General features: G+C 41.4%; 1 pseudogene across 1 annotated transcript in view; it reads right to left on the bottom strand.

The window, feature by feature from the left end:
* The window catches only part of LOC148368602 (uncharacterized), a 32,872-nt pseudogene extending 21,350 nt beyond the window's left edge, over positions 1 to 11,522 (bottom strand). The window contains exon 1 of the transcript XR_015849857.1: positions 11,342 to 11,522. The product of XR_015849857.1 is annotated as an uncharacterized LOC148368602 (transcript). The remainder of the gene's footprint in view (positions 1 to 11,341) is intronic.
* Between the last annotated feature and the right edge of the window lie 933 nt (positions 11,523 to 12,455).

Here is a 12,455-nt window from a genome sequence, read left to right as displayed (position 1 = left end):
AGATAGATAGATACGATATATACCATAGATACGATAGATAGATACCATATATAGATGGATAGATAGATGTCTAGATGTCTAGATAGATACGATATATACCATAGATACCATAGATACATCCATACTTAGATCCCGAAGGAAAACATGATAAACAGCCTCTTCTCTCGCTTTGCTAGCGGGTGTTACCAATTGGATCGAGAAGAAAAACATCCCCGAAATGTTCCTGAGCTGCAGGGCGGGGTCACCGACTCCCGCACGCGGGGCATTGCACTCGTCAAAATTCTAAATCGTAGCGTGTTTTGCCCGTGAGTGAGCAGCAAGCCATAAGCGGAATTCCCCTCAAACTCACAAAGGAAGGATAAAACGCACGATGCGAACATGCACACATCATGAGAAGACTATGCAAAGTCTGTGAGCACCACCCTTGTGATTCAATGGCCTTTGAGAAGCTAATAATTGCCAACAGATGATTTGATGTGTGCCTGCGTTAGCCATGTGAGCGCTCTATCCTGAAAAAGCGTTAGCCCTCGTTGAAAAAACAGATACCATAATAATGGCCAAGTCAAAATCTGGATTAAACGGGCAATACTTAGTAGAAAACGCTCCAATATGGGAGATTTGAAATCATTTTGCAAAGAAGAGTGGGCTCAAAGTCATCGGTTGATTTCTATTATGGCTGCCAAAGGTTTTCATGAACCAGAACAGAATCAGGACCCAAACGCATGACGTTCTCACACAAGCGTCAAGAAGAAGGATGCCTCTCGTCTCAATAAACTGGCTAGGAAAGCGAGCTCTGTTGTGGGCAAAGAGCTGGACAGCCTGACAACAGTAGCTGAGAGACGGGCACTGGAAAAGCTACGGTCAATCAGGGACAATCCATCGCATCCACTACACAGCATTATCTCCAGACAGAAGAGCAGTTTCAGCGACAGCCTGCTGTCACTGTCTTGTACTACGGACAGACTGAAGAGATCTTTTCTTCCTCATGCCATGAGGCTCTTTAACTCTACCCGGCAGACTAATAGCCCACATTAAACCACACCACCTACATTGCATATTACCGAATTTTATTGCAATATGTATTATGTAGATATCGGACAGATGGGGTCAAACCCGAAAAGGACGGGACAGACAGGATTAATAATGAAGCAGGATATCGAAAATAAACAGGACAAAGTAGATCGGAATGAAAACTGGAGAGAATAATAAACAGGACAAAAATAGACGGGAACGAAACTGGAAATCGATATTAAACGGGACAGAAATAAACAGGAACAATACCGGACAGGAAACAGGACCGAGTCAAAACCCACGTCTTGCGGGGCAGAGGTTCGTTGACGGACTGACCAAGGAAGAGTGAGAGCGCTGAGCTTTAATAGACGGAAAGCCAATCTGTCAATGAGCCGGAGCTGGTGCCACACGGGAGGGGCCAATTGGGCGCCATGGCAACCGTGACAAAGGTGGCCCAACTCGGTTCAGGGAGGAATTCATTTTTTGGGGATGGGGGCCGTAATAAATAAAATCAACATTTCAAAACTGCATTTTGTATTTCCTTGGGTTGTCTCTGCGTGATATTAAAATTGGTTCAATGATCTAAAACCTTTGTGAGTAATAAATGTGCAAAAAAACACCGAAATCAGGAAGGGGCAAATACTTTTATAAATACATTTTCAATAACTTGAGCATGTCCTGATTACTGATGTGACTAAGCTGTCCGATTGGCTCCCGATCGGTATTTGTACCCAGTCCTGTCTGTCCCCTTTTGTCGGTCCGTCTGCGAACCTCTGCGTATACGAGGCAAGCCTTTTTCGACCCTGACTTCCACCTCTCTCGTTTTTACTCCCGTCTGTCTCCGGCTACGACGCATTTTTGATCCCAACCACGTCTGCTCTCCCGTCCCGGCTTACGACCCGTTTCTGAACCCGACCACGTTTTTGCTCTCCTGTCCCGGTTATCGACCTGTTTTTCCATCCTTGACACCGCCATCGCTCGCCAAGGAAGATCCACTTCCGCGTTCAGAGCGACGTGCTTCCTGTGCGTAGCGGACACCGGATGGTGGGCGCAGCCCTTCCTCTTTCCTTTCATAAAACTTGAGAGAAACGTAACGTAATTGGGTCCTGTTTCCGTTCTGGTCCTGACAGAACCGTCCTCCCTTGAATGACTTTTCAATGAATAAAGATTATAGGCAGTAACTATATGGTAAACTTTGAAAGTATAGAACTATTTGTATTACAATTGTTTCAGAACAAAAGCCAAGAAAGTAAAACAAAAAATCAGCAATGTAACAAAAACATGCAATTAAAATATCAATTGTCACTGGCTCTGTTGCCATAGTGACAACAGATTGACATGTTTTTGTTCAGGAACAGTAACATGTTGACATTTCGGGTTGCAGCTCGTTCCTTTCTGCAGGATGAGCTTTTTTTTACAGGTGTTTATGTAATCTTTGGGTGTTGCTACAGTAGCAGACCACACAAATGACACCTAGCATTGTGTTTTCTGTACATGGTAGTATCGATGGATACTGATGGGATACCGATTTTTTTCGTTTGGAAATGTCAAGATCGGCGAAAAGTTAAAACCTTCTCACTTTGAGTTAGTTTATAACGACAAAAAAAACAGCATAAGTATTTAAACCACTAAATATGTTTCATTTTTTTCATTAAATAACTACATTGCAAACTGTAACAGTATGAAACAGAAATAGAAATATGTTTTTTACTGTTTCTGAACAAAAAGCCAAGAGAGTCAAACCAAAAATGCAGCAAACATACAAATTCTGTGGAACAATGAACCTTTCATTGCACGATATCCAGAAAACCAAGTCAGTCGTACAAATAAAATGTCAACTATTTCTCATTGGCTCTGTTGCCATAGTGACAACAGATTTTTGTTCAGGAACAGTAACATGTTGACATTTTGGGTTGCAGCTCGTTCCTTTCTGCAGGATGAGCTTTTTTCCAGGTGTTTATGTAATCTTTGGGTGTTGCTACAGTAGCAGACCACACAAATGACACCTAGCATTGTGTTTTCTGTTGTTGATGAAAAAAAAAAAAGTCCACACTGCCTTTCCTGGTTGTCATTTTTAGTTTCTGGGGAAGGGGTGATCGCAAAGATTCGGCCCTCTCTTCTTTCCCAGGTAGGGAGGAGTGCTAAAATGGTTCCTGTCAGTCACTAACTCAAGCATAAATTGGCTAAGGACGCTGGGTGAGAGAGAAGGGCTGGGCTCTCTACATAGAGTAATAGTGCTTTGAGGGGCAAACTATCAATCCTAGGACAATAGTATCGATCCAATCCAAGTATTTGCTTAGTATCGATAATATCAATATCTGGTGTACGCGTGTGATAGTTGCATTTTACGAAAGGACATTTTGACATACCTTTGAAGTAACTGTAAAAATCAAATGAGAAGCTTAAAACTCACGACCCGGGGGCCATTTACGGCCCTCAGGATGATAGTTTGGGGCCCCTGCCTTCATAAGAAGGTTAAAGGGGCAGTGTGTATTATTCGACTAATAGATGTAGTATTCCAACGTGCAACCAAAAACGAGTGCTAAAATGACAACTATGAATGAAAATTCCGGAGACTCAAAGCAAATGTTTTTTACCCAGCCGTTCGCCAGGTATTTGGGGTAACCATAGCAGCAAGATGGCAGACAATTATGCCCTCGCCCTCTAGGTAGGGCTGGTGTAATGTAAATAGACAGAAATTTCTCGAATACTTAAAAAAGAACATCTATACCAGATAGATACCATAGAAACCAGATAGATACCATAGAGCGATAGATAGATATAGATACCATAGATAACACAGATACCAGATAGATAGATAGATACCCTAGAGCGATAGATAGATATAGATACCATAGATAACACAGATACCAGATAGATAGATAGATGTCTAGATAGATAGATAGATGTCTAGATAGATAGATAGATGTCTAGATAGATAGATAGATAGATAGATAGATAGATAGATAGATAGATAGATAGATAGATAGATAGATAGATAGATAGATAGATAGATAGATAGATAGATAGATAGATAGATAGATAGATAGATAGATACCATACATATATACATAGATAGATACCATAGGTATATACATAGATAGATACCATGGATACCATAGAAACCAGATGCATACCATAGATCGATAGATAGATACCATAGATACCATAGATATCAGATAGATACCATAGATCAGGGGTGTCAAACTCATTTTAACTCGGGGGCCACACGATAGAACAAACATACTCTAGGGGGCCGAACTAGTAGATTAGAGAGAAAAAACAAGAGAAAGAAAGAAATAAGAGAAAGAGGGGGAGAGAAAAAGAGAGAGGGTGTGAAGGGGGATGACCTAATGTGCGGTCCCTTCTCAAGGTTTCTTCACTTTGCTCATGTTGAGGTTTTTGAGTTTTTCCTTGCCCTCATGTAGGTTCCAGATCAGGGGATGGTGTAATAATAGTCTGTGGTTTGCAATAATCTGTGGTCTGTCCAGCCCTCTGAGACTCTTTGTGATTAAGGGCTATACAAATAAAGATGATTTGACTTGACTTGAGGGTGGGACAAAGAAAGAGAGAAAGGGAGAAAGAGAGAGGGTGAGAGAGAGAGGGGGAGATAATGTAAGAAACAAGAGATAAAAAGAGAAATAGTGAGACAGGGGGAAAGAAAGACAGAGAAAGAAAGAAATCCAAAGAGAAATACAGAGGGATAAGAGAAGGAGGAAAAAATGAAGGTGAGAAAGAGAGAAGGGGAAAGCAAGAGGGAGAGGGAGAGAAAGAATGAAAAGAGAGAGAAAAGAAAAACGAAGAGAGCAAAAGAATGTAAAAAGACACACAGAGAGAAAGAGACAAAGAGGAAAAAAGAAAGAGAAAAAGAGAGACCGATAGAGTGAAAGAGAGAGAGAGAGAAAGAAAGTGAGAGAAAAGGGAGGAAGAGAGAGAGAGTGCGAGAATTAAACACAAGTGCAACATTTGTGAGAGGCACCTGGTTTCGGCAACATCAAGTGGATATATTTTAACCTGGAACTCGTTTTTCTCTTGCGCTTCCCTCAGCGTTGTCTCGCGGGCCAGATTCAATCCCTTAGCGGGCCTGATCCGGCCCGCGGCCTGCCTGCTTGACAACCCTGCCATAGATAGATAGAAAGGTAGTTGATACCATAGATACCACAGATACCATATATACCATAGATAGATAGATAGAGATAGATAGATAAATAGATAGATAGATAGATAGATACCAGATAGATACCATACATACCATAGATACCATAGATAGATAAATAGATAGATACCATGGATACCATAGATACCAGATACATACCATAGATCGATAGATAGATACCATTGATAGATACCATAGACACCATAGCTAGACAAAGATAGATACCATAGATATCAGATAGATACCATAGATGGATAGAAAGGTAGTTGATACCATAGATACCACAGATACCACAGATACCATACATAGATAGATAGATAGATAGATAGATAGATAGATAGATAGATAGATAGATAGATAGATAGATAAATAGATAGATAGATACCAGATAGATACCATACATACCATAGATACCATAGATAGATAAAAAGATAGACACCATGGATACCATAGATACCAGATACATACCATAGATCGATAGATACCATAGATAGATAAATAGATAGATACCATGGATACCATAGATACCAGATACATACCATAGATCGATAGATAGATACCATAGATAGATACCATAGACACCATAGCTAGACAAAGATAGATACCATAGATACCATAGATATCAGATAGATACCATAGATGGATAGAAAGGTAGTTGATACCATAGATACCACAGATACCACAGATACCATACATAGATAGATAGATAGATAGATAGATAGATAGATAGATAAATAGATAGATAGATAGATACCAGATAGATACCATACATACCATAGATACCATAGATAGATAAAAAGATAGATACCATGGATACCATAGATACCAGATACATACCATAGATCGATAGATACCATAGATAGATAAATAGATAGATACCATGGATACCATAGATACCAGATACATACCATAGATCGATAGATAGATACCATAGATAGATACCATAGACACCATAGCTAGACAAAGATAGATACCATAGATATCAGATAGATACCATAGATGGATAGAAAGGTAGTTGATACCATAGATACCACAGATACCACAGATACCATACATACCATAGATAGATAGATAGATACCAGATAGATACCATACATACCATAGATACCATAGATAGATAAAAAGATAGATACCATGGATACCATAGATACCAGATACATACCATAGATCGATAGATACCATAGATAGATACCATAGACACCATAGATAGATAAATAGATAGATAGCATAGATACCATAGATATATACCATAGATAGAATCTCAAATACTTAAAAAAGAACATCTATAAGATAGTTGCTAATTATTAGAATCAATATTATTTTTGTCTTAATAACTTTTTACCACAAGGAGGCGCTGACACTGTCCCTTTAAGTCCTGATTATGTATTCATGTATGACTGATTGATGCATATTTTTGATTTTTATATTTATTCTTTGTGTTTTTAGATTTTGTGTAGGGAACTCAAAGTACAAGTACCATATTTTCACGACTACATATAAAAGTCTCCATGTAGACCAGCTCGGTGGCCTTAGGGTTGGGTGCCTGACCCGAGACTTGGAGGTCACAGGTTCGAGACTTGGCTGATTTTTGAATGGAATTCGATGTTTTTGTGAGATCGTTTAGATTTTTAACTAAATGCGACTTGTTTGCTACCTCATGTGTCTCCTGTGTGAATGTGTCCTCTTTTGGACAAGCGGGACACTTGCCCCCACATGCAATGCGTCCATTGTTTACGGAAGTAGTCATGGATGCCAACGCTGACATATCGTTTAGAGCAGGGGTGTCAAACTCATTTTAACTCGGGGGCCACACGATAGAACAAACATTCTGTCGGGGGCCGGACTAGTAGATTAAAGAGAAAGAAAAAGAGAGATAAAGAAATAAGAAGAAAGAGGGAGGGAAAAGGAGAGACGGCGGGACAAAGAAAGAGAGAGAGTGAGAGAGCGTGAACAAAAGATAAAAAGTCGTGAGAGAGGGGGAAAAGAAAGGGAGAGGAAGAAAGAAATCCAAAGAGAAATAGAAAGACAGAAGGAGAGAAAAGAAAGCGCGAGGGTAGGAAGAGAGAAAGAGAAAAGAGAGAAAAGGAAAAAAAGGAAATTAGAGCAAAAGAGGTTCAAAGACACACAGAGTGAAAGAGACAAAGAGCAACAAAGGAAGAGAAAAAGAGAGACACAGAGAGTGAAAGAGACAGAGACAGAGTGGGAGAAAAGGGGTGGAAAAGAAAGAGAGAGAGAAAGAGAGAGAGAGGGAGAGAGAGAGAAATAAATACAAGTATAGTGTCTTTGTGAGAGGCACCTGGCTTTGGCAACATCAAGTTGACATATTTCAACCTGCAGCTTGTTTCTCTCTTGTGCTTCTCTTAGTGTTGTCTCACGGGCCGGATTCAATGCCTTAGCGGGCCTGATCTGGCCCGCGGGCCGCCTGTTTGACACCTGTGGTTTAGAGGGAGGTGTCATGATTACTGATGTCCACCTGTGCCCGCCCATTTGGCGCCAACCGCCACAGGTTCTGATTGGCTCCCTGTCACTATTTGAACCCAGTCCTGTCCGTCCTCTGTTGTCAGTCCGTCACCGAACCTCGGCCCCGCAAGACGTGGATTTTGACTTGGTCCTGTTTTCTGTTGGTATTTCCTGTCCGCTATTTTTCCCGTCTAGTTTGTCCTGTTATATTTCAACATACTGTTTTTGTTCCCGTTTATTTTGTCCTGTTTAATATCGATTTCCGTCCTGCGTCAGTGTCCTGTTATCAACAGAACCAGACAAAACATTCCGCATTCGGATCAGCGTGACCTGTCATTGAATTTCAGCCTACTCTGTGAAAATCGTCATTGCACTCCATAAATGTAACTTGTATTCAATCGTATAAAATCTTTTAGAGTCAAATGTATAATATCCTTCAGTGTCTACGGTTTTTCGAACCATTTTAAGGCATTGGAGACCATTTTAGCTGAACAGCCGACCATTTTTTTTGCACCTCTTTATAGGTTCCTCCCTCTCCAATCAACTTTTTGGTCAAAGAACACCGTTCTTCAGAGCAGTGTCTTGAACGACCCATTTTCCTCAAGCGCATGTTCCACCTGTGCCGGATTTATCATCCTTAAAGAGGCGCTACCCGGTTCACACCTGTTTTTGTTTCTGTTCTTCCCCAAAACTGATGAACTCAGAAATTGGTTGCGGGCAGCACGGCGGCGCAGTGGTTAGCGCTTGTGTGGCACAGTTCAGGTCACGGGAACCTGTCGTGGGTTCAAATCCAGCTACCGGACTTCCTGTGCGGAGTTTGTATGTTCTCCCCGTGCTTGCGTGGGTTTCCTCCGGGCACTCCGGTTTCCTCCCACATTCCAAAAACATGCATTTCAGGTGAATTGGCCGGTCCAAATTGTCCCTAGGTGTCAATGAGCGAGCGAGTTGTCTGTCCCTGTGTGCCCTGCGATTGGCTGGCAACCAGTTCAGGGCGTCCCCTGCCCACTGCCCGGAGATGGCTGGGATGGGCTCCAGCCCCCCCGCGTCCCTAATGAGGATAAGCGGTACGGCTGATGAGATGAGATGAGAAATTGGTTGCCACACTGCTATTTTTTGGAACGCACCCCTTTAAACTTTATAAACACATCAGTGAGAAAAATCTGTGGTCATGCAACTAAATACAGTAATCCCTCGGTTATCGCAGTTAATGGGGACCAAAAACACTTGCGAAAAGTGAAAATCCGCGAAGTAGCGACGCCCCTTCAAAAATGCTTACAAAAAAAAAATTATTATTCTTTTTTAAATTATTTTATTTTATTATTATTATTTTTTAGACCCGGTTAATGGGGACCAAAACCACCCGTGAAAAGTGAACATTTGCGAAGTAGCGACGACGCTTCAAAAATTTTACTTTTTTTATTACCGTATTTTCCGCACTATAAGGCGCACCTAAAAGCCTTTATTTTTTTCAAAAGCTGACCATGCGCCTTATAATACAGTGCGCCTTATATATGGATCAATATTAAGTCGCAAAGTCTTGCAACTAACTTGCCGCCGCCAACTAGATTTTCCCCAGAACGTGGAGTAGTCCGCGGTGTATGCTGGGATTTATATACCGGCGTTTCATTGGCTAACCAATGTGTCAATCATCATTTGAAGCGATCGCTATTGGCTGAAGTTATTCGGAGGTCAAGGGGCAGATCCTTTTTATCACTTACAGGCTGGCATCTGCTTAAACGGCAAAACAAAGCCTGCAATTGGCCGAAAAAGATGAATGTGTATAGCACGTGGCTGACGGCACACAGAAAGCATTTTTTTACTATTTTGTATTTGTAAATATTTTATTCTCCTGGATTTACTAAACTCACGGATATAAGAGGACCACGGCTGCACATTATTATGAACACAACGACTTCGGTGAGCTACTCCGGCTTTCTATATTATCCCTGTATCTTGTTTCAGACTGAACTCGATGTTTCTGTGATAAGCGGCGCAGATAATGGATGGAATGGAGTGTCTATTTTTAAATTCAACTCAATTCCAAGTGTTTATTGTAATATATACAGTAAAGTTGCGAGCGAAAAAGAAAATAGAAACTAAGGAATGGTTGGCATTTCTTGAATCCCAAGACTTTAACCTTCCGAATGATATTTGGAACGATGCATTTGAGTGACATCGTACGGACACCGCATCCGCACGTGTCTATGAAACGTATTTGCTTCTTTGCAAGCTTTAGGAATGTTAAGGGGGTAATAAGTTGGACTGAACCATCTGACTGTTTTGTCCACGTTCCCATTGTAGCGCCTTATCATCCGGTGTGCCTTATGTATGTCAAATATAGGACCAAAAACTCTTTTTTCGGGGTGCGCCCTATAACCCGGTGCGCCTTATAGTGCGGAAAATACGGTACTTTGTTATTATTATTATTTTTTAGACCTGCGAAGCTCTGAACCCGCGAACGTGGAACCGCAAAGTAGGGAGGTCCCACTGTCTTCGGATTTCTAAATATTTTATTTTGGGAAATAAAACATATTTTTGAGTTTTTACAGTCGACAGCAGACACTGCTATTTTTCTGAACACGCCCCCTTGAGGCAGCACGGCGGCGCAGTGGTTAGCGCATGTGCTGCACAGTTCATGTCTTGGGAACCTCCTGCGTGGCTTCAAATCCAGCTCCAGACTTCCTGTGCGGAGTTTGTATGTTCTCCCTGTGCTTGCGTGGGTTTCCTCCGGGCACTCCGGTTTCCTCCCACATTCCAAAAACATGCATGTCAGGTGAATTGGCCGGTCCAAATTGTCCCTAGGTGTGAGTGAGTTGTCTGTCCCCGTGTGCCCTGCGATTGGCTGGCAACCAGTCCAGGGTGTCCCCTGCCCACTGCCCGATGATTGATGGGATGGGCTCCAGCACCCCCGCGACCCTACTGAGGATAAGCGGTGTAGCTAATGAGATGAGACGCCCCCTTCAACTATTTGCCTAATTGCACAGCCGATTATGAATTCCTGGTCTTGTTTCTGAGAATCGATTGCAACTACTAGTCAACTTGTTTGGCATGTAACAATATAAAATATACTAAAAACCAGGGATATTCTAGTTCAGGGGTGTCAAACTGATGGCCCGCGGGCCGGATCAGGCCCGCTATGGGATTGAATCTGGCCCGTGAAACAACGCTCAGAGAATCGCAAGAGAAAAACGAGCTGCAGGTTGAAATACGTCCAAAGCCAGGTTCCTCTCACAAACGCTGTACTTGTATTTCTCTCTTTCTCTCTCTCTCCCTTTTCTCTCTCTGTGTCTTTTGCCTTCTTTTGCTCGCTCTTCCTTTTTTCTTTCTCTTTTTTTCTCGCTCTTGCTTTCCCCTTTTCTCCTCTCTTTCAATTTCTTTTTGGGATTTCTTTCTTTCCCCCTCTCATACTATTTCTCTTTCTATCTCTTTTGTTTCTCACATTCTCTCTCTCTCTCTCTCTCTAATTTTCTCTCTTTTTCTCTCCTTCTCTTTCTCTTATTTATTTCTCCTCAATCTACTAGTCCGGCCCCCGAGAGAATGTTTGTTCTATCGTCTGGCCCCCGAGTTTCAATGAGTTCGACACCTCTGTTCTAGTTAGTCACATTAAACTGCTGATATTTTGAACAGTACTGTACCCATGCACCCGTGCAGGTCACAAGAAATACCAACAACACGCTCACGATTGAGAATAAAAAGCCCTTGTTTTTGTCTCGCTTGCTCCTCCATTGAGGAAGCGTCTCCAGTTCGAACGGGCGTTCACATCAAGTGTTGGGTCTGTCAGGGACGATGATGTCAGAGCTATGGAAGCTGACGCCTCCTTAGAGACCACGCCAAACATTTCAGCAAACATCTGGACCGGCAGACCCCCAAAATTTGAACTTATGTCAACTCCCATTTCAAATCTCTCGTGTCGATTGCAAAAAGGCGGAGTAGAATTAAAAAAATACAGTAAATAATCGATCAAGAACAGCAAAGAGTGCGATGATCATCGAATAGAATTGTCTTGAGGGTCATTGATAAGCAGGGTTGGGTAGGGTTACTTTAACTGGATTACTTTCAATGACTTTTGGATTACTTCAATACCAAATATGCTAATAAAAGACAAAAGAAACTAAATATGAATAAAATAACTAAATTTTGTGCAGGCTTGGGGAGTAACGGAATACATGGAACGGCAAAAATGATGTTGGCAAGCTGTTTGGATTTATTTTCATTTTGTTTCTGTCGCATTTTACGTTCGTTTTGCCGGAGATCAAAGAGATCAAAGCCAGGAGAGAAAGCTTACCACGTGTTGTGAGTCATCATTTGATTCATATTTAGTTTCTTTTGTATTTTATTAGCATATTTGGTATTGGAGTCATCTAAAAGTCACTGAAAGTAATTCAGTTAAAGTAACCCTACCCAACCCTGGTTTTGCCGGAGATCAAAGCCAGCAAAGAAAGCTTACCACGTGTTGTGAGTCATCATTTGATTCATATTTAGTTTCTTTTGTATTTTAATAGCATATTTGGTATTGGAGCCATCCAAAAGTCATTGAAAGTAATCCAGTTAAAGTAACCCTACCCAACCCTGGTTTTGCCGGAGATCAAAGAGATCAAAGCCAGCAAAGAAAGCTTACCACGTGTTGTGAGTCATCATTTGATTCATATTTAGTTTCTTTTGTCTTTTATTAGCATATTTGGTATTGGAGTAATCTAAAAGTCACTGAAAGTAATCCAGTTAAAGTAACCCTACCCAACCCTGGTTTTGCCGGAGATCAAAGCCAGGAGAGAAAGCTTACCACGTGTTGTGAGTCATCATTTGATTCATATTTAGTTTCTTTTGTCTT

The sequence above is a fragment of the Urocampus carinirostris genome, chromosome 3 (assembly GCF_059441175.1).
Source record: "Urocampus carinirostris isolate Australia breed hairy pipefish chromosome 3, RoL_Ucar_1.0, whole genome shotgun sequence".
Taxonomy (NCBI): domain Eukaryota; kingdom Metazoa; phylum Chordata; class Actinopteri; order Syngnathiformes; family Syngnathidae; genus Urocampus; species Urocampus carinirostris.
Note: the sequence above shows the minus strand (reverse complement) of the source record. Positions and strands in the feature narration are given on the sequence as shown.